The sequence below is a fragment of the Pongo pygmaeus genome, chromosome 10 (assembly GCF_028885625.2).
Source record: "Pongo pygmaeus isolate AG05252 chromosome 10, NHGRI_mPonPyg2-v2.0_pri, whole genome shotgun sequence".
NCBI lineage: Eukaryota > Metazoa > Chordata > Mammalia > Primates > Hominidae > Pongo > Pongo pygmaeus.
In genome coordinates this window covers 88,265,143-88,292,765 of record NC_072383.2, presented here as the reverse complement: position 1 = coordinate 88,292,765, position 27,623 = coordinate 88,265,143, and the positions used below count along the sequence as shown (strand labels likewise).

The 27,623-nt window shown below is 38.0% G+C and overlaps 1 long non-coding RNA gene across 1 annotated transcript in view; it reads right to left on the bottom strand.

The window, feature by feature from the left end:
* The window catches only part of LOC129010401 (uncharacterized), a 190,286-nt gene extending 171,838 nt beyond the window's left edge, over positions 1 to 18,448 (bottom strand). The window contains exon 1 of the long non-coding RNA XR_010122652.1: positions 18,285 to 18,448. This is a non-coding gene — a long non-coding RNA (uncharacterized LOC129010401). The remainder of the gene's footprint in view (positions 1 to 18,284) is intronic.
* Positions 18,449 to 27,623: the final 9,175 nt, after the last annotated feature.

Sequence of the window (27,623 nt, the reverse complement as noted above, 5' to 3'; positions counted from 1 at the left end):
AATTCATTTAGTATTTCTTCCTTACAATAAAATACATTTGCAGAGTGAATGTTTGTATCTTCCCGCCAACCAATTCACAGGTTGAAGCTCTGCCCTCTAGCCCTCTAACGTGATAATATTCAGAGGTAGAGTTCTGGGGAGGCAATTAGGTTTAGATGAGGTCATGGGGGTGGGGACAAAGATGGCATCTGTGCCCTGTCATTTAAGTGATCAATTTTTTTTTTTTTTTTTTTTTGAGATGGAGTCTTGCTCTGTTGCCCAGGCTGGAGTGCAGTGGCTCGATCGCAGCTCACCACAACCTTTGCTTCCCAGGTTCAAGAGATTCTCTTGCCTCAGCCTCCTGAGTAGCTGGGACTACAGGCATGCACCACCAAGCCTAGCCAATTTTTGTGTTTTTAGTAGAGATGGGGTTTCTCCAGGTTGGTCAGGCTGGTCTCAAACTCCTGACCTCGTGATCCACCTGCCTTGGCCTCCCAAAGTGCTGGGATTACAGGTGGGAGCCACCACGCCCAGCCTTAAGTGATCAATTCTGTGGTATTTTGTTATAGCAGCCAGAGCATACTAAGACACAGAATGTGTGAAGTTTTTCTTTTTTTTTTTAAACTAAAATTGACTTTGAGTGTTCAACATCACTTTGGCTACAGGGTTATCTGTCTCTCCTCTATTGTCAATACATTGAACAGTTAAAAAATAAGATTAATCAGCTGTTTTGATTTCTCAGGCATACTGCTAGTGAAAAGAAAAACTGTACTTTTAAAGAAATTAAGTGAATTAAATGATAGAATCAAAAAAATAAAAATTTACTCCTAACATGGAAAACTAGCCTTTTCCCTACCCCAACCCACAGCCTCCTTTACCTCCTCCACCACCAAATATGCACACACACACACACCCCCTTCTAGAATTGAGAAGAGAATATACCATTAGAAAAAACAAGGTATTCATTCTCCAAATTAGACTTTTAGCATGGCATTTTACTGAGCAAATGAGTATGCAATTCTCAGTTCTTCCTTGGCAGAAGAGGCATGCAACATCAGGACAGTCTCAGTTACCTGATTTGACACATGTGTATTCCATGGCTGAGGTCCCAGGGTTACAGGGTTGAGGAGTTAGAATGAAGAGGAGATCAAATATCTCAAGAGTTTCTCTTTTCTATTAAATGTCTTTGGAAATTTGCTGTTAAATATAGGCTGTGACCTTCACCCCCATAAAGGCCTCGATAAATGTCCTAGAGTTTATTTTTTAACTTTCATTCTCCCTATGACTGTTTAATTATCATCAATTATCAGTTCTCGTTGTTCCCTTGAACAATCCTTCTGTTTCTTAAAAAGAACTTTTACTGATAAGGTCAAAGGGTGCCAGGTTTCAGGTTTCTGGCTGAGGGCTGTCACTCACTTGTTCCATTTTCTGCTATTCATGTTCTACCTTGATCCAGGCTAGTATGTCAAGGAAGGGGTCATCTCAGCTTTTTCACATCTTGAATGTAAAAGAGGCAGACTTAGCTGTGAGATTGATTCTGCAGTGATCTAGCCAGGCTACTACTGCTATAGAAGGAACACAGAGCTGTGTTTTTGAGGAGAAGATTTCAACTATGGAGAGTGCTAATCTTTCTTCTCCCTTCGGAAGAAGGAATCTTCCTTTCCACTGTTAGTATCACACCAGGTTGGAAAGACTTTCCTGTTCCAAGCCCCCACCTCTTACCTCCAGTGTGCAGATTCATTAATTATAGAATTGAATGTCCTCAGAGAAGGTAATATCAAGCTAAGATAAGTCTGCCAATGTGTGTCAAAGGACATCACTCTACTTCAACACACAGCCTAGTACTTCACAGAAGCAATACAGGATATACCTTGTAGGAGTTTGTTGTAAAGGTTGAATGAGCTAATTCATGTAAGCACTCAGAACAATGTCTGGCATGAAGTGCTCAGCTATTATTATCATGATAATGATGGTGACTGAGGCAGCCTGGTGTTGCAGATAGAATGGTGTTCGGAAGAGCAAGAGATTTGGGTTTCAGTCCTGCTGCTTCTGCACACTGTGTGGTACTGGACAAGTCACTCAAGCTCTGAGCCTCAAACTCCTGATCTGAAAAACAAGAATAATTTTACCTTCCATGCAGGTTTCTTAAGGGATGATAGAACCACATGTGATAAAGGTTTTTAGAGCCTTTCATGAGCCATGAAATGTGGTACAAATCATAAGGGTCATGGACTGAAAGCACATGAGGACAGAGACCACATATAGAATCTGGTCAGATATCTATTACAGAATAGGCACTCAACAATATGTGTTTCACAGATCGGAGTATCCACAGTAGAATCACCATTATGGCTGTCATTATTTCCTCTCACTCAAATGTGTCCTTCCTTTACCAATATGTTTTCATTCATTCATTCAAGGCTGACGTATATCTGCTAATATTGCAAAGGCTGTACCCATTGGTAAACAGTGACAACTCAATCTTTTCCTTATTTGAACACTTGTTTCATATTTACTACTTGAACACAATACTCATAATGCCATGTGGCACATTTCAAAGCAATTTGAAGTAAATTTTCAAAACAATTTCCTATGTATTCTCTCATCTGACCCTCACTACAACTCTGTCAGGTAGGTATTTTATTATTACTCTTACTTTACAGGTGAGGGAAGTGACAAAGAAAAGAAAAAAGAAAAACTAAGCCCAACAGCAACATGGGTCCTGACGGCCTACAGAATAAAGTTGAAATCATTTCACAGTGTAGCATCATGGTCAAAAACACATTGTAAAACCACATACCCTGGAATTCAAATTCTAACTCTGCCAGGTACTTCTGTGTGACCCTGGGCAAGTTTTTTAATCTCTCAGTGCCTTGGTTTCCTTACCTATAATAAGGAAGTGATAATAGCACTTACCTCTAAGGTAGTTGAAAGAATTCAGTCAGTATACAAAAATCATTTAGAAAAGCCAAGCACTAAATGGATGAACACTAGTTATTATCATAATCTAGTCTGACATTCAGTATTGTCGGCAGTCTAAACTGAGCCTATCTTTTCAGATGCTTCTCCTCTGCCTTTGGATATATTCTGTTGTCCAGCCATCCTCATCCACAGAAGACCTAACACAATCATAGATGCTTGAGAAATGTTTGTTGAAAAATAAATGAAGGAGGCCAGGTGCGGTAGCTCACGACTGTAATCCCAGCACTTTGGGAGGCCAAGGCAGGTGGATCATGAGGTCAGGAGATCGAGACTATCCTGACTAACACAGTGAAACCCCGTCTCTACTAAAAATATAAAAAATTAGCCAGGAGTGATGGCACATGCTTGTAGTCCCAGCTACCCAGGAGGTTGAGGCAGGAGAATCGCTTGAACCCAGGAGGCGGAGGTTGTAGTGAGCCGAGATTGCGCCACTGCACTCCAGTCTGGGCAACAGAGCGAGACTCTGTCTCAAAATAAATAAATACATAAATAAATGAATAAATAAATAAATGAAAAAAGACAAGAAGGAAGACAAGCCATGTTACACCTTTCTCACTTTTATGCCCTATTCCCTTCATCAAAGCCACTACTGGCTTTTTAGTTTCTTCAAAGAGTGTATAGTATAATGACTTTTATAGTCAGCAAATCCAAGATGTTTTTTTGTGTCTGGTCTGACTTGCTTTTTCTGAATTACTTCTGCTTATCTATATATTGCCACCATAAAGGTTTCTTTTCCCCATCATAAACCACCTTTGAATATTTCGCAAGATAGTTTGTATACATTGCAATATGATGAGATGCCATTAAATTTATTTAATTTTTATTCTTGGTATATATCTATAAACAGAAATTATAGCACTGAAAGTATTTTTAAAAGTTTTCAAGCCTAGAAAAGAACTGCATTCCATCTCCCTGCAGGGTTGAGGGTGATTGTGCTTCTCAGTGCTGAAAAACAAGGGAGGAAGAATAAAATTCCTGAACACTGTAATTTGCCTACTCCTTCTGCCAATTTTTTTTAATTTATAGCCTTGCAAAAACTGATTTTGATCAGATCCTTTAAGAAAACATTTATAAAATTTTCATTATTATTTATTCTTCCTTAGTATAATCCCTGCCCTTTATGTAATATAGAACCAGTATGTCAATAAACAATGTTATTAGTGTTTTAAAATAAGATGAATGAGTATTCGATATTTTTGTACAGTGATTTTTAATAGCATGCTTGTATGTTTAACAAATGTTGTATTTATAGATACAAAACCTGACTATCCACTTGAATTTTTAAATATTTGTATTCGGACTATCAGTGAGAGGCTTATGTTACTGCACTGTTTTCATAGTATCTCAGACCCAGGCCTAGGTTTTGGTTTGTGCCTCTGTTTTAGTTGGATATTACATTACCCCAGGAAGAAAATGTCTCTATAGGTAGAAAGAAAAGGAGGAATTTCTATGTTTTATTCATTTCCTCTCCCATATATGAGATGGCATTAGTTTCTACTTTACTACCTGAAACAAATATGGGTACAGGCACAATACTCAAGAGATCATCCTAGAAATTAGTTGAAGGAAATCAATATAATGCTTTTTCTTTCTTTTTTGGGGGGGAGCGGGGAGAGCTAGTATTTCTTATACCACAGCTCAGAAAAGTAAATATTCTTGCCCCGAGACTTGGACTTAAGACTTAAATCATAGTCACTACGTTCCCATTATTTCTAATTCTAATATATTTTATTTTATGGTTGTTATTTTTCATACTTTTCAAGCCAAGCCCCAAGACTGGAGTCTTACTACCATCAAAAACATGGGAGTTTTGCCCACAGTAAAATTTTCAGCGAGGGGGGAAGAATTTTTTTCTTTTCCCTACTGTCTATGCTTTTTTTTTCATTCCTAAACCAAAATTTCAATGATAGAGCTACCCAATATTTTGTGCCTAGCTATCTTCCAAAATGGGACATATTTGATCCTATAAAAAGACATTTTATTTATTCAAAGTGCTTATTTTAAATGTTCCTTCATTCGAGGTGGTCTTTTTCTCAGGCATCCTACAGAGAAATTAAATAAAATTTAATCATGTTCCTACGGTAAAGGAGAAATTCTCCACTGTTGGCAGAATTGAAATTGTGAGAGTAAAATCACAATTGTATGATGATTGGTGATTCCACTGTTCTCCCAGTAGAGGGGTGGAACAGTTCTTTTTCACAGTCACTTCGTTTATTGACTAGTTAACACAGTCATAAAATCCTTTGGCAAGGAACTGATTTTCTTCCTTTAAAAGTAATCAAGAATCTATGGTTTTAAGTGGGTAAGAGGGGAGGAGAAAGGGTCACTTCCTGGAGGCCTGTCTGGTTAAACTGGTTAGGCAGTCTAATTTTTCCAACGGTAACCAGAGTGTGAAGGTAATGAGGTATCATGGTTCAATGGTTCACGCCCATGGCAGAGAGAGTTTGGACTTTTTCTCATAAGCTCTGTGCATTATTTGCAGGATACATTCAGTCATCTGAATTCAATTGGAAGTTCAGGTCCCAAGTGTTGGAACTATCCTTATATATGAGGTGGGAGGTTTAAATGGAATTTTTCTAAAAAGTCAGTTTAAAATTGAATGTAATTTTTAATTTAAATAATGTTTCTCATCCCCAGAAGTGTAGCAGCTTCCTAAATTACAAAACAGAAGACTCACACTAAGAGACTCAAAGAGATCACATCACAAATTTAAAAACAAAAACAAACAAAAAGAACCTCAAGAACAGAGACTCTTGAGTCTTGAGTTGAGAGCCACCTTTACAGGGCAGGTAAATGGCTACTGGAAGATAATAGAGCTAGAATTTCCACTCTTCCTTTCCATTAGTAGGTGCCAGTCTCCCATATACTCCTAACACAGACAATATGTGTAAAGGCTCATTCTTCTGAGTTTTTAGTATGTAACGGAGTGTGTTTTATTGTCTCATTCTTGTGAGTTCTTAGTGTGTAACAGAGGTAGCCTGTCTCTTCTGCCCACAGATCTCTCAAGATGCACAAAAGTGCCCCATTTCCCCCCCACCCCACCCATATTTCAGATAACCAAGCACCTTCTATAGCCCTTCGGGGGTCTACTTGTCATTAAGTGCTCTCTCCCCAGTGCTACTGGAGTTTGTCATCCAGGGTATGATGGTTCACAGAGGGCTTCCAGAAACACAGATCAGAGTAGGATTCTGTTCTTATGTTGGGACAGCCAGAACTACTAATAGGTCTCCAAGAAGGGGTATAAAGATGGATTTTCTAATCAAGTTGCTCTAGGCATTCATAAGAGGACCTTCGATGCAGCCCTTTTCTGGAGTCAGTGATCCTGGAACCTCTGAAACCACTGACAATATCAGAATTAACTTAGGGATAGGACTCAAGTATTAGAAGTGTCCCACTACCCGAGCTCTGCCTGTCTTTCCCTTCTCTCCCCAACCCCTCCCCCTTTTCAATAACAACAAAAAAACAAAATTGACAAAAACTTTCAATTCCCCTCAGAATCCAGCTCCTCTCTTTCATTCCAACACAAAAGAGATCATGCTATTTCTCATCACCGATATTAGAACTTAAGGGCCCCTCAGGATGTACCCAGGCCATAGAACATCAAAGACCTGCACATTCTTTAGAAGAGCAAGAAGGCATGCATGCCATTTCTTTCTGGCCAATAACTCTCTTTTCATCTACCTCCTTTGATGCAAGATACTCAGGGAGACTTCTTGGTACGGAAATGAAAACAAAACTCTAGTTAAGGTCTCAGCAAGTCACCCTCCTAGCTTAAGTTTTTGAGAAGATGCATGTGACAGGGAAGGAGAGTTGCATCTGAAGAGAATCAAAATCCCCTCTTCCTTCAAAAAGGAAGAAAGGATAAAAGAAAGCGGAGAGGACAGATGGAGGGAGAAAGGGAAAGAAAAAGAGAAAGAAAGACAGAGAGGTAGAAAAAAGAAAAGAAGAAAAGAGAAAGAAAAAAAAGAAAAATACAGAAGGGCTCTCAAGGGAGGAAAAAAGGAAAAGTGAAAAGAAGAATAAAATTTTAATTATGTGATAAAATATTTGAAAAAGCAACTCTCTAAGTTATTGACATTTTTATAGTGGTAATATGATGGACAAGGCTTGTCATAAAACATTAAGGTGACACTATAAGCTTCAAAATAATAAAAAGGTGCTCTTGCTGAAGCATGTGATAAGCCCCAAACCCATGAGCTGTAAAAGGGTACATTAAACCTGGTCACCCTGCCCACACATTATAGGATTGCACACCCAGGACTGTTCTAGTGATGACGATGTTGTTGAAACCCTGCCAGCTGACTTTTGAACATGGTGCCTGTGTAACCTAATTCCTTATTCATTAAACAGTCTGCTCCCTCACAAGCAGTTTGTGTGCCCATTATATTGATGGGACCCATGCAGGATTGCCTCTGTCTTCACACTTGAGTTTGCAAGATCCCTGATGACAACATGGATTCCTACCATACAAGAAACCAAAGCAAATTTATTGAACTCCCAATTGAAAACAGTAGCAAATCAAGCTTGCTTAACTAAAATCTTTCTCATAGAAGATGAGATTATCATTTTTAGGGTGACGATCATGAATATTAATTTCTCAACAAGGACTGACTAGGAATCCCCCAGTTCCCTAATGGAAATTGGCAATTCTCCAAACCAGCAGAAACCTATGTGGTCAACCATTTCAGTTTGCCAGGGACTAAGGGATCACCTAGGATGTGGGACTTTTAGTACTAAAATTGGGAAAGTCCCAGGCAAACCAGACAAGCTGGTCACCCCTAGGGAAACTCCCATTACTCACCATTCTCCTTTTGGCTTCCTCAGACTTGCAGCTCACGGGCTATCCTCAGAGTTCTCCAGGATTGCGCTTCTACTTTGATTTTCGCAAACATCTATTTATGTAACCTGCCCCTCCACTGGACACAAGGGTGGAGAGATGTCTCAATCATTTTTATGTTCCAACGTCTGGCTTAGAAGGGCTTGCTGAACTGAGATAGCCAAACAAGTGAGTTGATCTGCTGAATGTCAACTGAATGGGGACTGTGATACCCTCAGGCAAGAACTGTATTTTCTGCACAGTGTATACACTCCCTGCCTCCCTAAATTAAACTTAGCTTGGACAGGACCAGAATCTCTTCTAAAGCTTCACTTTCTCACATTAAACTATGTGGTTTTCTGAAGACGCTTTCATACACTGGCATAGAATGCAGTTCGGGAGTCAGACTAACCTAGATTCAAACCCAGGCTCCACAATTCACCATCTCTGTGACCTTAAACAAGTCATCTAACATCTCTGTACATTACTTTCCTCACATATGTCTTTCATCGTGCTGTTGGGAAGACCAAATGAGACACCTATATGTAGACTGCTTAGCTCTTAGCTTTATGGTAAGAACCAACATATAGTAGTTATCATTATTCTACTTGGAGTTTTCTTTCTAAGCACCAAGGGAGCAAAGATGAGACTAGTTGGAAAACAATACATATAATAAGATCTCCCAAGCTTTTTTTTAAGCCCAGAGGCTCTACCATCATGTATTTTTTTTATTTTTTACACCAAACGTGCACTCTTATAATTATGATAATCTGTCTATGCCTATAATGAGCACAATACTATAATCTAAGGCAAAAATCACCAGCAACTCTACTATGTACACGGCAGGGAAGGCGGAAAGCCTCATCTCCCCACCCTACCCTCCATTTTATTACTTAAACTTCCCATTATGTGAGCCATTTATTCAATTTTTACTGAACTTTTCACAAACCAGAAAGCCACTGGAGTTGGTCCAACCACTATAAAATTTTACTGCTCTCTTTGTTATTGCATAATAATTCCTAAGAGTTAACATTTTACTTTTCTTCTAAAATAAGGGATTTGCTTAAAGCAAGAAATCTCATTATTACTACTAATGATACTAAACCCAGTACGTTATTGCTCTACTAAGAACTGATAAATTATCAGAACAAAGTTTAAAGTTATGAGTGAAGCACAAGTTATTGGTATAATATTATATTTTCTCTTTCTCCTTCCCCTTCTCTTCTTCCTCCTCTTTCTTCTTATTTCTAATTACATATTTATGTTTATGTACCCAAGGAGTATATCATTCTCTGGGGATGCAAATTGAAACAACACAGAAATAATACTTACGCAATCATAAGTGCTTAACGTGCTTTATAATGATGTCTCTTTCAAAATGCTCCCTTTAAGTCTGTTTATAAGATGCTGCCACAATAGGTATTTCTGATAAAATACCACATATACATTCCCCAGAACAACACATCCTGCAAAAGCATGCACTAAAAATAATGCAGCTTATATAAAATAAAGAGTTAAGAGAAAACCACTCAACACTCATGCAATTTTGAGAATTCTGAGAAGGTGGTGGTAATGGTACAGTTTTTGAAGCCCCCTAAATAAATCTTTCTTCAAAATAAAAAGCAATTAAGATCCCAAAACATATACAACAAAATCAAATGACAAGATATCCTCTGAATTCCAAAATCCAAACAGGAGAAGACAAAACACCATTTATATTCGCAATCTTATGACAAAATGAAGTTTGTAAGAAATATATATATATAGTATATAATTATATTTGCTGTGACAATATACCTATATTACAACTATAAAAATGGCAGAATGGGGACACTATCAGAAAAGCAGAATAATCGATGATTATCTTATAGTTACTAAAATAAATTAAATCCAATTATTTTAATACTGATTAAATTGATGCAGAATACTAGCTAATATCAATATATCTCATAGAATGGACTCAACAGACAACAAAGGCAGGGGCAGAACAGGAATGGGTAATTTTTTTAATGTTAGCATAAAAATTAAAACAAAAGAGCAAGCCTTTATTAATACCAAAAATATGTACTTTAAAAATAGAAGAAACAAATAAAATGAAACACCTAGAGAAAGACACACTCTTCAGTGAAAAAGGGAGAGCAGAAAAAATTGTGTAGTATGTGCAATATTTTAATTTAATTGTTTCTGACAACCTTGAGAACCAGGATTCTCGGGAAAGAAAAAAAAGAAGACATAGGAGGAGCCAAGATGGCCGAATAGGAACAGCTCCGGTCTACAGCTCCCAGCGCAAGCGACGCAGAAGACGGGTGATTTCTGCATTTCCATCTGAGGTACCGTGTTCATCTCACTAGGGAGTGCCAGACAGTGGGCGCAGGTCAGTGGGTGCGCGCACCGTGCGCCAGCCGAAGCAGGGGCGAGGCATTGCCTCACTCGGGAAGCGCAAGGGGTCAGGGAGTTCCCCTTCCAGGGGTGACAGACGGCACCTGGAAAATCGGGCCACTCCCACCCGAATACTGTGCTTTTCCGACGGGCTTAGGAAACGGTGCCCCAGGAGAGTATAGCCCGCACCTGGCTCAGAGGGTCCTACGCCCACGGAGTCTCGCTGATTGCTAGCACAGCAGTCTGAGATCAAACAGCAAGTCCGCAGCGAGGCTGGGGGAGGGGCGCCCGCCATTGCCCGGGCTCGCTTAGGTAAACAAAGCAGCCTGGAAGCTTGAACTGGGTGGAGCCCACCACAGCTCAAGGAGGCCTGCCTGCCTCTGTAGGCTCCACCTCTGGGGGCAGGACACAGACAAACAAAAAGACAGCAGTAACCTCTGCAGACTTAAATGTCCCTGTCTGACAGCTGTGAGGAGAGCAGTGGTTCTCCCAGCACGCAGCTGGAGATCTGAGAACGGGCTGACAGCCTCCTCAAGTGGGTCCCTGACCCCTGACCCCCGAGCAGCCTAACTGGGAGGCACCCCCCAGCAGGGGCAGACTGACACCTCACACGGCCGGCCAGGTACTCCAACAGACCTGCAGCTGAGGGTTCTGTCTGTTAGAAGGAAAACTAACAGAAAGGACATCCACACCAAAAACCCATCTGTACATCACCATCATCAAAGACCAAAAGTAGATAAAACCACAAAGATGGGGAAAAAACAGAGCAGAAAAACTGGAAACTCTAAAAACCAGAGTACCTCTCCTCCTCCAAAGGAACGCAGTTCCTCACCAGCAACGGAACAAAGCTGGACAGAGAATGACTTTGACAAGCTGAGAGAAGAAGGCTTCAGACGATCAAATTACTCCGAGCTATGGGAGGATATTCAAACCAAAGGCAAAGAAGTTGAAAACTTTGAAAAAAATTTAGAAGAATGTATAACTAGAATAACCAATACAGAGAAGTGCTTAAAGGAGCTGATGGAGCTGAAAACCAAGGCTCGAGAACTACGTGAAGAATGCAGAAGCCTCAGGAGCCGATGCGATCAAATGGAAGAAAGGGTATCAGCCCTGGAAGATGAAATGAATGAAATGAAGCGAGAAGGGAAGTTTAGAGAAAAAAGAATAAAAAGAAACGAGCAAAGCCTCCAAGAAATGTGGGACTATGTGAAAAGACCAAATCTACGTCTGATTGGTGTACCTGAAAGTGACGGAGAGAATGGAAACAAGTTGGAAAACACTCTGCAGGATATTATCCAGGAGAACTTCCCCAATCTAGCAAGGCAGGCCAACATTCAGATTCAGGAAATACAGAGAACGCCACAAAGATACTCCTCGAGAAGAGCAACTCCAAGACACATAATTGTCAGATTCACCAAAGTTGAAATGAAGGAAAAAATGTTAAGGGCAGCCAGAGAGAAAGGTCGGGTTACCATCAAAGGGAAGCCCATCAGACTAACAGCGGATCTCTCGGCAGAAACCCTACAAGCCAGAAGAGAGTGGGGGCCAATATTCAACATTCTTAAAGAAAAGAATTTTCAACCCAGAATTTCATATCCTGCCAAACTAAGCTTCATAAGTGAAGGAGAAATAAAATACTTTACAGACAAGCAAATGCTGAGAGATTTTGTCACCACCAGGCCTGCCCTAAAAGAGCTCCTGAAGGAAGCGCTAAACATGGAAAGGCACAACCGGTACCAGCCACTGCAAAATCATACCGAAATGTAAAGAACATCGAGACTAGGAAGAGACTGCATCAACTAACGAGCAAAATATCCACCTAACATCATAATGACAGGATCAAATTCACACATAACAATATTAACTTTAAATGTAAATGGACTAAATGCTCCAATTAAAAGACACAGACTGGCAAACTGGATAAAGACTCAAGACCCATCAGTGTGCTGTATTCAGGAAACCCATCTCACGTGCAGAGACACACATAGGCTCAAAATAAAAGGATGGAGGAAGATCTACCAAGCAAATGGAAAACAAAAAAAGGCAGGGGTTGCAATCCTAGTCTCTGATAAAACAGACTTTAAACCAACAAAGATCAAAAGAGACAAAGAAGGCCATTACATAATGGTAAAGGGATTAATTCAACAAGAAGAGCTAACTATCCTAAATATATATGCACCCAATACAGGAGCACCCAGATTCATAAAGCAAGTCCTGAGTGACCTACAAAGAGACTTAGACTCCCACACATTAATAATGGGAGACTTTAACACCCCACTATCAACATTAGACAGATCAACGAGACAGAAAGTCAACAAGGATACCCAGGAATTGAACTCAGCTCTGCACCAAGCGGACCTAATAGACATCTACAGAACTCTCCACCCCAAATCAACAGACTATACATTTTTTTCAGCACCACACCACACCTATTCCAAAATTGACCATATACTTGGAAGTAAAGCTCTCCTCAATAAATGTAAAAGAACAGAAATTGTAACAAACTGTCTCTCAGATCACAGTGCAATCAAGCTAGAACTCAGGATTAAGAATCTCACTCAAAACCGCTCAACTACGTGGAAACTGAACAACCTGCTCCTGAATGACTACTGGGTACATAACGAAATGAAGGCAGAAATAAAGATGTTCTTTGAAACCAACGAGAACCAAGACACAACATACCAGAATCTCTGGGATGCATTCAAAGCAGTGTGTAGAGGGAAATTTATAGCACTAAATGCCCACAAGAGAAAGCAGGAAAGATCCAACATTGACACCCTAACATCACAATTAAAAGAACTAGAAAAGCAAGAGCAAACACATTCAAAAGCTAGCAGAAGGCAAGAAATAACTAAAATCAGAGCAGAACTGAAGGAAATAGAGACACAAAAAACCCTTCAAAAAATAAATGAATCCAGGAGCTGGTTTTTTGAAAGGATCAACAAAATTGATAGACCGCTAGCAAGATTAATAAAGAAAAAAAGAGAGAAGAATCAAATAGATGCAATAAAAAATGATAAAGGGGATATCACCACCGATCCCACAGAAATACAAACTACCATCAGAGAATATTACAAACACCTCTATGCAAATAAACTAGAAAATCTAGAAGAAATGGATAAATTCCTCGACACATACACCCTCCCAAGACTAAACCAGGAAGAAGTTGAATCTCTGAATAGACCAATAACAGGAGCTGAAATTGTGGCAATAATCAATAGCTTACCAACCAAAAAAAGTCCAGGTCCAGATGGATTCACAGCCGAATTCTACCAGAGGTACAAGGAGGAGCTGGTACCATTCCTTCTGAAACTATTCCAATCAATAGAAAAAGAGGGAATCCTCCCTAACTCATTTTATGAGGCCAGCATCATCCTGATACCAAAGCCTGGCAGAGACACAACAAAAAAAGAGAATTTTAGACCAATATCCTTGATGAACATTGATGCAAAAATCCTCAATAAAATACTGGCAAACAGAATCCAGCAGCACATCAAAAAGCTTATCCACCATGATCAAGTGGGCTTCATCCCTGGGATGCAAGGCTGGTTCAATATACGCAAATCAATAAATGTAATCCAGCATATAAACAGAACGAAAGACAAAAACCACATGATTATCTCAATAGATGCAGAAAAGGCCTTTGACAAAATTCAACAACCCTTCATGCTAAAAACTCTCAATAAATTAGGCATTGATGGGACGTATCTCAAAATAATAAGAGCTATTTATGACAAACCCACAGCCAATATCATACTGAATGGGCAAAAACTGGAAGCATTCCCTTTGAAAACTGGCACAAGACAGGGATGCCCTCTCTCACCACTTCTATTCAACATAGTGTTGGAAGTTCTGGCCAGGGCAATTAGGCAGGAGAAGGAAATCAAGGGTATTCAATTAGGAAAAGAGGAAATCAAATTGTCCCTGTTTGCAGATGACATGATAGTATATCTAGAAAACCCCATTGTCTCAGCCCAAAATCTCCTTAAGCTGATAAGCAACTTCAGCAAAGTCTCAGGATACAAAATCAACGTGCAAAAATCACAAGCATTCTTATACATCAATAACAGACAAACAGAGAGCCAAATCATGAGTGAACTCCCATTCACAATTGCTTCAAAGAGAATAAAATACCTAGGAATCCAACTTACAAGGGATGTGAAAGACCTCTTCAAGGAGAACTACAAACCACTGCTCAAGGAAATAAAAGAGGATACAAACAAATGGAAGAACATTCCATGCTCATGGGTAGGAAGAATCAATATCATGAAAATGGCCATCCTTCCCAAGGTAATTTACAGATTCAATGCCGTCCCCATCAAGCTACCAATGACTTTCTTCTCAGAATTGGAAAAAACTACTTTAAAGTTCATATGGAACCAAAAAAGAGCCCGCATCGCCAAGTCAGTCCTAAGCCAAAAGAACAAAGCTGGAGGCATCACGCTACCTGACTTCAAACTATACTACAAGGCTACAGTAACCAAAACAGCATGGTACTGGTACCAAAACAGAGATATAGATCAATGGAACAGAACAGAGCCGTCAGAAATAATGCCACATATCTACAAGTATCTGATCTTTGACAAACCTGACAAAAACAAGAAATGGGGAAAGGATTCCCTATTTAATAAATGGTGCTGGGAAAACTGGCTAGCCATATGTAGAAAGCTGAAACTGGATCCCTTCCTTACACCTTATACAAAAATCAATTCAAGATGGATTAAAGACTTAAATGTTAGACCTAAAACCATAAAAACCCTAGAAGAAAACCTAGGCATTACCATTCAGGACATAGGCATGGGCAAGGACTTCATGTCTAAAACACCAAAAGCAATGGCAACAAAAGCCAAAATTGACAAATGGGATCTAATTAAACTCAAGAGCTTCTGCACAGCAAAAGAAACCACCATCAGAGTGAACAGGCAACCTACAAAATGGGAGAAAATTTTCGCAACCTACTCATCTGACAAAGGGCTAATATCCAGAATCTACAATGAACTCCAACAAATTTACAAGAAAAAAACAAACAACCCCATCAAAAAGTGGGCGAAGGACATGAACAGACACTTCTCAAAAGAAGACATTTATGCAGCCAAAAAACACATGAAAAAATGCTCACCATCACTGGCCATCAGAGAAATGCAAATCAAAACCACAATGAGATACCATCTCACACCAGTTAGAATGGCAATCATTAAAAAGTCAGGAAACAACAGGTGCTGGAGAGGATGTGGAGAAATAGGAACACTTTTACACTGTTGGTGGGACTGTAAACTAGTTCAACCCTTGTGGAAGTCAGTGTGGCGATTCCTCAGGGATCTAAAACTAGAAATTCCATTCGACCCAGCCATCCCATTACTGGGTATATACCCAAAGGACTATAAATCATGCTGCTATAAAGACACATGCACACGTATGTTTATTGCGGCATTATTCACAATAGCAAAGACTTGGAACCAACCCAAATGTCCAACAATGATAGACTGGATTAAGAAAATGTGGCACATATACACCATGGAATACTATGCAGCCATAAAAAATGATGAGTTCACGTCCTTTGTAGGGACATGGATGAAATTGGAAATCATCATTCTCAGTAAACTATCGCAAGAACAAAAAACCAAACACCGCATATTCTCACTCATAGGTGGGAATTGAACAATGAGAACACATGGACACAGGAAGGGGAACATTACACTCTGGGGACTGTTGTGGGGTGGGGGGAGGGGGGAGGGATAGCATTGGGAGATATACCTAATGCTAGATGACGAGTTGGTGGGTGCAGCGCACCAGCATGGCACATGTATACATATGTAACTTACCTGCACATTGTGCACATGTACCATAAAACCTAAAGTATAATAATAATAATAATAATAATAATAAAAGAAAAAAAAAAAAGAAAAAAAAAAAAAAAAAAAAAAAAAAAAAAAAAAAAAAAAAGAAGACATAAGTGTAAGATAGAAGACGTTAAATTTAAAAAACTTGTGTGCCTAAATTTGAACTGGAAGTATCAGTAGGAATCATAATATAGCTTATCTTTTTAAAATATATATTTCTTAAAATATGTATATTATGTTTATATGTATATATACATAAATGCATACACATACATACATACATGATATACATAGATCCATTAGCATTCCTACGTCTGGATTATAATTTCTAATACCATTCTCAAAAAACTAAAAGGACTGGGATAGAAAATATACAAGATGAGTCTGCAGCATCTTGTCAAACCGGATAGCAAGGAAACTATCATAGACTACAAGGTTCATATCAGCAGGATGCAAGAGTCAGCTTGAAGAAACTCCTGTTCCATTTCACAAAAACTGGGACAATTTGAGCATTAATAATTTTACAAAAGGCAAAAAGTTTAACAAAAAATGTTTGAATTCATTTGGCATAACTATACTTACAAAAACATATACTTGGTGACCATTGGTTAAAAAAAGGCAAAAAATTTAAAAAAATCAAGCCTTTATCCAGGATTTCACATATGAATTGAATTCCTATATAATCAATAAGGAAAATTTCACTTATAAAAATGTTTCAGGTAATAAGTGAAGAAGAAATCATAGAATTAGAATATCACAATTTTGCAAATTGTAGTGAATTAATGGTTCATTAACTGAACATCAGTAGCTGCTGAGATCACCAAAAGAGAGCCAACTAAACATCTCATGCCTCATGATAGAAAAGCACAGAATCAGGCCAGGTGCAGTGGTTCATGACAGTAATCCCAGCACTTTGGGAGGCAGTGGCAGGGGATCACTTGAGGCCAGGAGTTCAAGACCAGCCTGGACAACACAGCAAGATTGTGTCTATACTAAAAAATTAAAAATTAGCTTAGTGTGGTGGTGAGTACCTGTATTCCCAGTTACTCAGGAGACAGGGGCAAGAGGATCCCTTGAGTTCAGGAGTTCGAGGCTACAGTGAGCTATGATTGCAACATTGCAATCCAGTCTAGGCAACAGAGAGAGACCTTGTTTTGGAAAGTAGAAAGAAAAGGAAAGGGAAAGGAAAACGGAAGGAGGAGAGGAGAGGAGAGGAGAGGAGAGGAGAGAGAAGGAAGGAAGGAAGGAAGTTCATAGCATCACTATGAAGTAGTCATATCAAAAAAAAGTATCTAACCTGAATTTAATCAAGCTCATATATGCAACTACCAACTTGCAAGAAAGATGTAGATGTTTGTTATACGAAAGATGTAGAAACTTCTTAATATACCCTGCAGGCATACAATTGGCACAATCAAGACCGTGGGAAACATTACAAGACAAATAACCCAGTTTGTTCTACAAAGAAACCAGAAGGGGTAAAAAGGATGGAGAGAGAATCTACAATTTAGTAAACATTTAAAAGACATATCAACCAATCACATTGTGTGGCTTTGGCTTGGATTTTAATTTTTAAAAAAAGAATCATAAAATAAATTATGGCATTGATAATCTAATTGAAAACTTGAACACTTACTGGATATGAATATTTTATGATATTAAGGAATTATTTTAATTTCTGGCTTTGATGATGGTATTGTGATTATAATAACAATAAAAAGCCTTTATCTTTTAAAGATACATACCTAATACTTTATTTTATGAATAAAATCATATCATGTCCAGGACTTGCTTCAAAATAATATGGGAGGTGAAGTAGATAGGGACTTAGATGAAAATTCATTGTCTACGCGTGGATAATTGTTGACCCCAGGTGAGAAGTAATGGCAGTCAATTATACAATTCTACCAACTTTTATATAAGTTTAAAATTTTTCACAATGAAAGGTTTTATTTTTAAAATGAGGTACACCTTGATATATATTATCTAGGTATACATGTTCCAAGTTCCAGGTCCTACAAATACCTGAAAATATAACATAGTATCAAATTATTTATCACAATATTATTCACCCTTGCAAAAAACACAGAAATCTCTGCCAAATTGTGTGATATTATCAGTTTAAAAGAAAAAGAACCATCCAAAGTAATGTTTCTATAGTTGGTTTCTGATATTATCAGTTTAAAAGAAAAAGAACCACACAAAGTAATGTTTCCATAGTTGGTCTCTGAACTTCAGGAGAAAAAAATGTGGTTTTATACATTAATAGCTGTGCCTGATAGACTCACCTCATCTTTTTGGGGGCAATCTGTCCTGGAAAGATAATTTAGCAAATAACTCCAGAATGTATATAATGGGCCGTTCCCACCTGTATCCTCTTAAAGGATGTGGATTATGTTTCTGCGCCTTTTACCCTAGAGCTTCCATGACCTTAAGCTTCCTTGGGAAAACTATGGCAATTTAGTCTCTGTGGCTGAGGAGACTGTTTCAACAATGGAACTGGCATCAGCAAGGTTTCCATGACATCTGAGTGAGAAGAACTTAAGGGCAGTGGGTGGTGTTTGTGCCAGGCCAGATGGGTACTCTCAGGAAGCCTCATGGTGTCCCTGCTGCCTGTGTGCCAAGAACTGGGGGAAGGTAATGCACAAATGCCCTGAGATACAGCCACAGGCAGAAAGCTCAGCAGAGTCACCTGGTCTGCTCCTATCAGTCAGGGAGATGCTGAGAGCCCAGAAACACTTTCCAAAGGTCTCTAAAACATGTGTCCATATATATAAAGCATTTCTATAAGGAGAATCTCTTTTAACAGGCATATTTTCTTAATACTGATTCTATTTCCATAGTTTCATTTACAATTCAGATTCTAGAGGGGAAATAAAATTCTGTTTTCTGTATTTGAGTTTGTAGACCAGAAAAATACACAGAATATTTGGCTTATTCTGTATGTCATTTCTATGGCAAAACATCTCAATAAAACACTGCCAGGGTTGCATTGCCAATAGCGTTGTTCCAAGGCACTTTTCTCATCATCATCATCATCATCATCACCATTATCATCATCATCTTAATTGCTATCCACTTAGCACTAACTACATGCTAGGCCAACATCTATTGTTTCTAGGGAGATATATTCTTCCACAGTGTTTCCACTTCCACTTCTTTGCAGGGAAAAAAGGCATTGTGGACAATAAATAAATGAAAGTAAAATTATACTATTACCTTAAATACATTATTTAAATTTAAAAATAAATTTTTCTCAGGATTTAGTACCATAATGCTTACAAGTTATTTGGAAACTAATGCACCTCACTGTATTGTAATTAATGTTTGCATGTCTGTCATTTGCCTCCATGATTTTGTACTTCAGTAAGGATAGGGACCATGTCTATCTAATACAGACTTGTAGACTCAGAATCTAGCACATAGCAGGGTCTCAGTTCATATTTTTCAAATGAGTAAATAATTAAATAAATTAATAAAAGAGCAAAGAGAGCTCACAACTGATCACATACAAATTGCACCAAGACATGATGTTCAGTTATTCTATAATACTAGAAATAGTTTACTTATTGTCTCATTTAATCCTTATGAAAACTCCTACAAGGAAGATACTATTATTTCTATATTACAGATAAGGAAATTAGGTCTCAGAGGGCCTATGAGACTGACCCAAGGTCACGTAATGAAATAGTAAAGAGTGAGTTCATCAAGGCTGACAGATTCCAGAACCCTTGGTCTTTCCACTGCCCCAGACCCCTTCCGTTGAGTGTTAGGCTGTCTCCCTAAGGGTGAAGAAAACTGGAGACTGGTAAAAGATTCCCACATTTACGAATTGGATAAGGTGACCTCACAGTCACATCCCAGAGCAAGGACACTGTCCCCTTAAGCAGAGCAACTGCTATCAAAGTCTAATTTTAAGAAAAATGTTAAAATGTGTTCATATTCATACACATTTGCCTGTGTGTGGCTTTGGGCTGTGTTCTTTGTTTTGTTCTAAACAGAACTTTTTTTCTCTCTTTTTAGTCACATTTCTGGAATAACAGAACATTGTGTTCTGTATCAAATCTCATCACAGCTGCACATTAAAAAGTGTACCTCAAAGTTTCTTATTTAAAATATAGAAATGCAAGATTATAATAAGATTAAATATTTATTTACTATGCCCTTGAGTGGGGAGAAACAGTTTATTCATTTCCTTCTTCTTCTCCTCGGGCTTGATAGTAACCCTGTTCTCTTTTAAGTTCATGGCTTTTCTGGAATTTCAAATTGTCCACAGAGCCAGCCTCAGGATTATCTATCTTTCATAGGATACATTTGGCAAAAATAGACTCATTTTCAGTGGGATGAAGGGGAAAGGAAAGAAATGGTAATGATTTAGTCCCTTGTTAGTGTGGTATTTTTTTAAAAGCAACTTGCTTTTTACTAGTGATTAATATCTCCAAGATATTTTTGTTCAAGAAATATTTTTTAGGCTTTAAAGGCAGATATAATATCATAAAAATATCCAGAATTCATCGTTCTCATCAGCTGGTAAATTATTTGTTACCTACACCCAAAACAATCAAACAGGTGCCCCTAAAGATGCAAAAATAATCCTGGATTCAAAAATTAGAAATTAAAAACCAAATACCCATTTGTTCTGAAGTATATGAGTATCTTTAAACACTTTAATTGGAAAAAGTTTCTATTCACAAATAGAATCTATCACCAAAATTTTATTTTCAATCAGATAAAGATATATTTTTAAAGGTTTATTTACAATTGAGTAGATGTTTGTCCCTGTTTGAAGGATGAGGAAAGGTTTTCTGTACATAACAAACATAATTTTATTCCTTTTTTTTATTTTTGAATGAATGAAACAGCCTCAGAATTATATCAAATATATTCTGACATTTATTCTATAGCAGTTGGACAGTTAAATGAGCATACAAAAGTACCAGAATGTTACCAAAAATGTTCCTCTTATCAACTCCTCCATAAACTATCATCATCAACTGGTAATCATATTATTTTCTAATTATTAAACTTGTACAGTAATCAAAGGGCCCCTTTGGGTATTTACATGCTCTATCTTTGTTCCTCTTTCTTTTATAATCTTCTTTCGATCTCTAGCCCTCCGTGAAGCACTTTATCAGATAATAAGAAAATCACTCTCCCACATAAAATAATTATTTTTAAAAACTATGGCTAAGTTAATGATCCTTATTTGCTCTGTCAGATCCCTTATACTAGAACTATATTTTGTCTGTTTTGCACAGTACTTTTGCCAGGCACACAGGGGAGTTGAAGAGATAGTAGTTGATGGTAATTATCATGCACCCTTTGTTTGTTCACAAGGGACATTTGCTGAAGATTAAAAATAAATTCACAACTAATTGACTGTCAGCCATAAGCTATACTGCTGGGACTTCCAAACTACCAACTGAAAAGAAAATGACTGAGCAAATCTTGCCAAGGGCCAACCCAAAGATTAAAAACAGCCTCCCTATTTAACTTGCCTACAGCACAATTCATCAGATGAAAGGTAACTTCAGTAGTTCTGCAATTCCCTTCCCCAAAGGGCCCACTTTGGGGAAATAAACCTTTAATTACAAATGCTATAGCTGGGCCTGCTAAGCTGCCCCTTTCAAGCCACCAGTTAGCAGTTATCTACTGAGCACTACCTATTTGCCTGGTACTTGTAGACTCTGAGAATACAATGATAAATAAGATATTCACAACTCTTTCCTTTGTGGTATTCAACCCCAGCAAGGAAGGAGTATAGTTAGAAACTTTAAGTAGTGAAAGAAAGATGAGGAAGAGAGTAATGATGCATTCCAATGGCAAACACACCTCTACTTCTTAGTTTTATTTCTTTGTCACACCTACCTCAAGTTGAAGGCAGCAATCTTCATAGTTCTATACCTCATGCATGAAAGACAATCCAGGAAACATTAAAAATTGTCTGTCCCAATGAACCATGACCCACAATGGTATAAGAACATCGACAAAATATGAACAACAATGGTAAAATATAATCAACTCACTAATGAGTCATGTGCATGATCTATCCGGAGGCACAGGTAAGACAAGACTGGTTTATTTAAGGGCTTAGTTCTCCTTTGGAAATGGAGCTAATCTTGTCAGAATAGCAGTTGAGCTATTTGTCTCTCCTTTCTCTATCCCTCTTTCCCCTTCCCAGATCTTCTCTCTTTTTTTCCCCCCCTTTGGCTTCCTATCTGCATCTACCTTCTTTCTTTCACGAAGCCTGACTTCATAGATGATGGTTGTATGATAGGCATTGTTAATGTCCACCAATTTCTAATTATTTACTTTTGGTTAGACAGGAGATTACATTTCCATGTTCCCTTGAAGTTAGATGCTGCCATGTGACTCATTTTGCCCAAAGGCATGTGAATGACACTCTGGACTAAGGCTTCTACGGCTTGTGTTTGACTTGCCAGCTCTTTCTCATCCCCTGCTGGGGTGAACCCTGAAGCCTGGGGTCATTAGATGGCAGTGTCATAAAATGACAGAGTCACCTTCAGCCTTACTCCATATGTGACAGTGATAAGCAAAGCTCTGCCTGACACCATGAATGAGAAATAACCTGAAATTTTAGAGTTGTTATCACAGGATAACCTACACTATTCTGACACAAGTAAAAGAAGAAAGATACTAACCAGCACATGCAGTCATAAGGATGTCGGCAACAGGATTCATTTAGCACACATTTACCGAATTGGCGCGTAAGTGAAAGAATCCACCATGGGAAAATAGAGAAAAAATAAAGTTGTGCCCTCAAAGAGAGGGCAAAAAAAGAAAAAAAATTGACAAATGTAAAAACAATTATGGTAGAATTTTACATATATATTTTAAATCAGTCAAATATGGTAAGGAAAAGTTTAGGAAATCTTTGTCTAAAGAGTGTGCAGCTGGAAGCTAGGAGTCCAGTCCCTCCATGTTTTTGTAAGTCATTACCATTGTTATCATCATCAACCTATTTATTATTACAGAGCATGTGTGACTTCAGGCAAGGCATTGAACTTTTTTTTTGCATCTTTAAAGTAGACGAAAAATACTATTTCTCTTTTTTAGATTACTGAAATGTGATTAATACCCAAGAGGACAGGATGTCTATGTACTCTGAGTTCTTATGACAAAACAACATCTCAGGCAGAGTGTTTAGTGAAAAGCCCCTGGCTGAGGTTTCAATACTTGTGTACAATTGAGCAAAAGTCAGAAAGCCTTGGTCTTTTTATATCTCAGCCAAAGGTGTCTACTGAGCTTTCACTGTGTGCCAGCCACCATGCCAGGCTCTAGAGATGGGCCAGTGAACAAGGTATTGTGCTTGTCTCACTCTAAAAGCTGGCAGAGAACATAAACATTAAACTTTAAGTATTATGATCATTAATTGCATAATTACAAACATTCTAAGAGCTCCACAGGATTCCACTGGACCATTTGACTGAGAGACCTAAGTGGCTTATCAGGGATGGCTGATAAACTGAGTTTGGAAGAATCTGTAAAATTAGTATCACAATGTACTTTTAAGGTGGCTATAATGGTTTTTAAAACTAAATGTAAAATTTTGGCAAATAGTTGGTTCTCAATAGATGTTAGTTATTGAACAGTGTCATAGAAATCTGTGCATATGTAATCAAAGGCAAAGTTCTAAAAGGAAAGAAAAAGGCCGCAGCTTTTACCACATATTAATCCACATGCTACTACTATCATTATCACAATCAATATTAACACATCGCACTGAGCTGTTTCATAATTGTATTTTTATGTTTCCCCTGACAACTCTTAATTCAACCACTAGGGAAGCCCCTGTCTTCCTGTCTGCCTTGTTTTGGTTTTGTTTCATGTACCTTTCCTGGCAACGGGGTCCATTTACTTCACTGGTTACCATAGAAGCCTGCTTGTTCTGAAGGGCAGTAAGTGTTCTAGGGAAATCAGCAAACTACAGGAAGGGAAAGACTAAAAGTCTCTTGCCCAGATTATGAGTCAACCAGTAAATTCAATTCACTCTATTCCAAATTTCTTCTAGGTGGGGTCCAATCTGGGATGCAAGTGGAAGCTTAAAGGTTGTATTACTTCAATATCTGTTTTCTATAAAATCATTTTTATTTTTATTTGAAAGATTGTAAACGGTTTGAATAAGTAAGTCTCTTGATTTTACCATTTTATTTTATTTGATGACTAACTTTCTTTTATTGCTTCATAAAATGAACCTCATGGAATTTTTGCTTACTTCCCATTGCATGAGGAATAAAAAGGAATTGCTTAAGTGTGTTTGACGATCATTGTAAATAGCATATAGAACAGGACTGAAAATATAGACCTGCTCAATAGTGGGCATAGATACAGTGAAAGATATTGAATACTTATATTCATGAATCACAGTAAGATTTTCAAGATGGACCTATAAAAAGAAAAAAAAGTTATTCATCAGTGTATAATCCAGAGCTGAAGTTTGGCCAACATGGATTTCAATTGAGTAAATCATTTCATTCATTTGTACAAAACGGACAGCTAACATATACTTCATCAGACACATATTATTTCATTTACCCCTCCCAATAACCCTCTGAAGTAATATTGTTATTGTCATTTTTGAATGAGGAAATTAAAATTAAAATCACAGAGAGAGAGACAGTAAGTGCTTTTTAAAAGGGCCCTTAGTCCCTCAAGAACAGAAAAATACGAATTTTATTATTTCAGTTGTTTATGAAGTAAACTAAAATGTATATAGTTCCTAGCAACTTAGCAAAAGTATAACTTTTTAAAACATAAAGAAGAGGACAACTGTGCCATTCACTGCACCACAAAAGCAAAGTTATGTAGAGACAAGAGTACAAAAACAAGGGCCTTTGCTCTGTTGTTTGTTGAAAAGGAAGTGTCATTATATTGGTAAAAACAGCCCTGTCCTTTCATTCAATGGAAAGAAATCAGAAATCCAACCTGGAACAGGCTTGGGCTCAGTGGAAAAATCATGTCCCAGTGCAAAAGTGATGGCTGTTGTAGATTAATAACCATTTACAGCTTTTTATCTTGGTTAAACTGCTATCTTCCAGACTGTAAAAGATAACCTGGGCTTGTTGCAGAGCTTTTTAAAGAAAACACTCTGCCTCTTAGGAAATCCGTCTCCCTGTGCTTTGCTCAGGAGTTTGAAGTCATTCTGTCAATATCTTGGAAATAACATTTCTGAAAAGCAGATTGTTAGCCCTGAGTTACATCTTCCACCAGTGAAATATTTGCCTTGCCTAAATAGCAGGTGGGGCTTAAAAGTGAGAGAATATCTCTGTAGAGAATTTCCGAGCTTTCCATTACTGAAACACAAAGATGTATTTTAGGAAATTGCAGAACTGCTGCATCCAAATCAATTCAACACTTAATGAGAAAAGTGCAGAATATATCATTATTCCTATTAGCAATAAGTATATATGAGTGGATTTCACCTTGGAGATTCTCAGAGTAAAAAATTTACCAGCTGTTCTCTATATACAACAAGACTTCGCCCACACTAATAACTGGAGACTTCATAAACTGTAAGGCACACAACCTATCACAGTATAGCTGAGGAGATTTTAAGATCAAATATAATTATTCAACAAGCAGAATCAAAAGTCTCCATGTCTACACACACTTGGTAAACAGCCAGGATGTAAACTGTCAGCCCCAGGATTCAGTGTTTCCCTGTATCTTGCATACTCTACGCAGTTTGCTCTGAATCATTGTTTAAAAAAAAAAAAAAAAAATTCCAGTGATTCATTCTCCTCTAATCTTAGTAGAAAGCATTTCCACACCAAAGTGGACTTTACTTTTTCTTCCACTTTCAGTCAGCATGGAGTAAGAGAAAAGGTCAGGAGCCTGTTTGCTAATCCTTTCTCTGCCACAAATCACAAATCACCTCTAAGACCTGGAGTAAGTAGCTTCTCATCTTGGCCTTCCTGCCTTCCTTCATCTGTAGAGTGTGGGGGTTGAGCAGGAAAATTTTGAAAGCCCCTTCCAACTTGAGGATTCCGTGATAATATAAAGCTGTTCCCAGGTGTCTGGCAAAACTCCTAGTTTCTGTCTCTCTTGTTTCCTGATGTACAGTTAAATTATGGGTCCCTCAACTGAATTTCAATAAAAAAGGCTCTTACCCAGGGTTAATTGCAAGTTTTGAAAGGGGGAAGGGAAGAACCCACATGAAGAGTTGCTGAGAGCCCAGCAATTGCTACCAGAACTAGAATCAGCATATCTGTTTTGCCAAAATTCTTCTCTGAGGTCACAAAGGCCAATCCTCTTAATAAAAGAAGCAGGTTCAGCTAGAATTTTCCCACCCAGTCTAACAATGATGGAATTTCAAGACATTGTTCAATTGCTGTCATAGGAAATTGAAGTTTTTAGATCGAAGCTGGTGTTACTAGCATCTCTTGTTAAGAGGCAAACCAGCATAGTAAGAGGTTCATAGCTGAGCCCTTCCTGCTCTGGAGTTCTGTCCCACATCATACCAAACATGTTAATACATACATACATACCCAATCTCATCCTAAATATAACATTTTTCTTTAAACTGCAAAAGGATTTTTATAATTTTGTTTTTGAAACTTTCATTTTGTAGTGTATTTCTCTTATTTTGTAGCCTATAATTTTTTTCCGGTTTTTAAATATTTTCATCAGCTTTTAAAAAGTTTCATGTCTATAGTGCCCAATAAATTAAAATCTCCCTGATTAACCTTACGTTCAACATTCTTCTGAAAATACACCAGACCATCAGAACTGGCCACATAGTAAAAGTCACAATCAATGAAGCCTCTTCCAGATACCCCACAAGGCAGCTACATTCCCTGAAGCCAAACTATATTCTGGAGACTTCAACATCAAGTAGGCTGGGTTCCAATTTGACACCAGGATCCTTAACCTCTGGGAAGACCAAATTCGGGAAAAGAAACAAAAGTAATAAGTTTCCCTTCAGAATATAAGTTTGAAAACCATTCAAATATGGACTTCATACCCTTCTAGAAGCTGATTCTTCCTATCTCATTATATATTGACCTTTGAAATGGAGCTTTGCCCAGTATACTGTAGCTGTATTGAATGGTGCTTCAGGTTCCTGGGATGGGAGTTTTCAGGCAAAGCAACCTGGCACCAGGGAAGGCGGGGATTGTAAACCAGAAACTGTACTGTACTTGGTATTGGAAAAATAATCAGTCTGCCAGAACAGACATCTTCTGTATTCCGACACCTAGTATCTAATCTAGAAAACATTCTAATTGTTCTCACTCATTTTTTTCCGTGACAAAACTGTTGCCTCAAGAGGGGGAAAAAAATCCCTGATAATCTTGATTACATTAAGGGGTCAAAGATCCATTTAGGACAGCTATTCTTATCCAGCGTCATTTTCAACATCAATAACGTATTTCATTAAGGCTCTCTTTGAGTGTTTCAAAGCAAAATCACTTTGAGCCTTCATGCAATGGACTAAGTCAATAAAGTCCATTGAAAATTGAGATGGTAAACCTGTTTAAGAATGTGCAGTTTAGAATCACATGTGTGAGAAATTTCTTCTTAATATGTCCTGGCCCCCTGATGAATGCTACATTTTCCCCAGATCTTTCATGGCTGAGTCTTGGTTAGCACCCAAAAATGTACTATCA